Below are 3,703 nucleotides of genomic sequence, written 5' to 3'. Positions count from 1 at the left end.
TGTGAGATGAGTACCTCTTTAAATGTGTGTGTGTGTGTGTGTGTGTGTGTGTGTCAGAGTGAGAGAGTCAGAGAGACTGAGAGCGAATGAAAAAATATGCACGCATATGTGCAGCATACTGTATGTTATGTACGCATGCATGTAGGTGTAAAGAAAGAAAAAGGGATCCTCTCTTCACATCTGAAGTGTTTCATCGCAAAACACTAGATGTTCATACGTTGAAGCAGTTTGTTTCATGTTTAGAGCAACAAATTTAAGACGTATCATTTTCTGTTTTCCCTATTTCTATCGCCGGACAGAGCTCCTATCAAATCTGTGCCCTGAAAAGCAGGTACTCGGGCATAAACCAAATTACTGGGCGGGTTAAAATTTCGACCCGATGATGGCGCTACACGAAAAGTGAAAGGATCGCCAGAGTTCATCACAGTTCAACCCGAGGAGAACATTAATGTCTGAAGCACTTTTCATGTGAATCCATCCAGTAGTTGTTGAGATATTTCAGTCTAAATTAGTGGACTGAGCCACAAACTGAGTCCCAAATCCAGGGAAAAAGATGAACCGTTGCAACCATATTATACATTTATATTTATATATAGATAGATAGATAGATAGATAGTTTGGGACAGGAAGTCTGGAATTTGGAATTTATTTTGACATTTTTTTGGCACAAATTTTAGTAAACAGCCTCATTTTGACAGCCTTAGTTTGAGTAAATCGAAATTTTCCTAAAAATGAGAGCATGCATGCTCAAGTAGCCAGCTGGCAAATGAGGTCCAAAGAAAAACAACGACTCAAACGATGAAGACAAAATTCTTGAACCTTCAACCAGAGTTCTGTTGGGACCTAGTGACCCAAATAGGAAGCTGGCTTTTGTGTGAGTGTGTGTGTGTGATACAGGTTAGCTGGGGTTACGGGCGGCGAAAGTGTGTGTGTTTGTAGGATGTGTGATGGGGTCAGGGGGTACACACACACACACACACACACACACACACACACACACACACACACACACACACACACACACATTCACTAGACAAACAGACATTTGCGGCCTGAACTCTTTCTTTTCGAGATCACGTGCGTGTGTGTCTGCGTGCGTCCACGGGAGGGAGTGTGGTCACATACAACGCACCGTGAGAGTGCATACGAGTGTGTGTGCGTGTTTGTGTGTGTCGGGGTGTGTACGTGTGTATACCAAGTGTGCCGTCATGAATTAGGCCTGAGGGGGCATCTCTTGGATTTATGACCCACTGTGAGAAGCAAAGCTGTGCACTTACACAAGGTTCCCACACACACGCATACACACAACAAACACACACACACACACACACACACACATCTACTCACATAGGAGTATCCCAGATCAACCCAACATGCTTAAATAGGTCTGAATCTTCAGTTGCCATGGAGGCGGATCAGATGATGCCTCCACTGAGCGTGTGCTGACAGGTCAGATCCAGGGATGAATATTAACCAGCTGAACCAGACGGGGCAGGCTGTCACAACTTTCACTCAAACTTTATTTTTACAGCAGGTTTTTGTACAAAGGGTCTGCACTGTGATCTGCTTCACCACACACACACACACACACACACAGACACAAAAGAAAGAAAACCCCCAGAAACATTAAGAGAGAAATGATCGCTTTTGATCAGGCATTAAAGCTGCAAAGTACAAAAAAGAGGGCTTTAACGAGAGAGAACACAAAACATAAAGAACACCTGCTCCTCTCATGTAACACATTGACCAGGGGAATCCCGCTGAAGGCTGTCATCCCTGATTGATTTCAGAGGTTAAATCCATGAGCGAGAAAAAAGAGAGGACCGAGGTTAGAGAAAAGTTTACCAAAGCTACGAGCTCCACAACACAAGAACGCTGAGCTCAAAGCAGCACTGAAAAGAAAACGAGAGAGGAGGCAACAAAAGCTGCACAGGTTTTCCAAAATCCTTCTACTCCTGACTTGTCACTCCATAAATCCAGGGATCAGACTACACAGCGTTTGTGTCTTTCCAGATGGTCACTATGTCAGATGGGGTAATCAGGCGCCTGCCGCCACTTGGCCTGGAAGCGTGTCAGACTACACGTCGAACCCCAACTCATTTGTGGCCTGTCATGACCTGCATGAGGTGCTAAAGTGTCTGGGCCAAACTTATTACCAGACAAGAACGTCAGTATTAGACAATGCTGCCAAATATGAGATTATGTTCAACGTGGGGGTTTTTTGTGATTTTTTACATTCAGTGCAAACATTTTTTTTAAATATTTACTTTCTAAATTGTTGTGAGGCGGCCAACTCACAGACTCTCCCACGAAGGCACGCTACGCGCGGGATAAAACGATAAATTGTACTTGAAAGCTCAGAGGCGTCACTGTGTTTTCCTTACGCCTTGTTTTCAGGCCACAGCTGAACAGGTCTCCAGAGCAAACATCTATCTCCAACATCTCTCAGTTGAGATAGAGCCAGAGGAATGTAACTTGACATGTGACCCCCACTGAACCCCACGTAGGACTTTCTCAGCCCAAGTCTGGCAATACGCAAGCTTCGCAACCATCGCAGGACATAGTTTTTAACAATCTGGTCTCCCAGTACTTTGGTGGAGCCAAAGTATCACCGCAAAGGACTTTACCTGTTAAAAATTCTTAAAAATTCAGTCCTAGGTCCACTTTTGGTCTGGTGAGAAGTGAATAGAGGGACACATCTTCTCCAATACACATGGCAGTCCCAATGAGATCTTGCAGAGATTTCCAATCATTATCGTGACCTGAAAATGCTGAATTTGCCGACTTTTGAGAGAAACCATTTGTGTCACTTTGCTGAGCCCTGCGGTAATATTAAAAAATTTTGATGGCTGGGGAAAAATTGCTTGGTGGAGCTCGGAGTTGTCTTCTCACCTGTCAGTGAGGAGTTTTGCCAGCAGGTTGCAAATGCACAATGAAATTCAAGCTGTAGCCCCCAGATCCCATCCTGCTCCACACAGGCACCAACATGAATCATAAATAAGACATAATCAAATATTCTGACCAGTTTCTCAGTGTGTATGGAGCAAGCAAGAGAAGAAAACCAAGAAAATGAGACATTAAAAAGTTATAAAAGTGCCTTTTAAATGACGTTAACAACATAAACACACTTCTTGCCCCACCGAGAACCGTCCGAGCTTTTTAAAGCAGCCTCCACACAATTTAAACGATGTCTAAAGTATAGTTGTGGGGGTAGTCGGCATGACTTTTACATTACTAAGTAAATATTTCACAATATGTTATTGAACAAAGTTTCTGAAGGCCCCTATAATAAGCACATCTCCTGTTCCCAAAGGCAGCAAAACTATGAGGTACTTGGCCAATTCCTCTGAGGTACCCCACTAGCCTGGAGCAAACAGCTGGGAGCTGATGAATAAAAAATACACTGGTGGGAGTAGAAAACATGGTAGAGCCACATTTACATTTTAAGCGTTTGGCTGACGCTGTTATCCAGCCTAAGCAGGTAAGGGATTTAGCGTTTTGCTGCAGGATCTTTATGAAGGCGAAGAGAGCTGCTGATGGACACCAGTGAGCGGTTTGCTTGGATCAGACCCGTCACAAGTTACAGGATGACCTCTGTAATCACAAGTCCGGGTTTCCAACAGGACTATTGTTTCCTTTCTTGTATGTCTTTTTATTGTTTCAGCGCAGCTACTGAAAATCTCAGGATGTACGTCTCGTAGGT

Source organism: Xiphias gladius, chromosome 10, assembly GCF_016859285.1.
Source record: "Xiphias gladius isolate SHS-SW01 ecotype Sanya breed wild chromosome 10, ASM1685928v1, whole genome shotgun sequence".
Lineage (NCBI taxonomy): Eukaryota > Metazoa > Chordata > Actinopteri > Istiophoriformes > Xiphiidae > Xiphias > Xiphias gladius.
The sequence above is the reverse complement of the archived record's forward strand: the minus strand, read 5'-3'. Positions refer to the sequence as shown.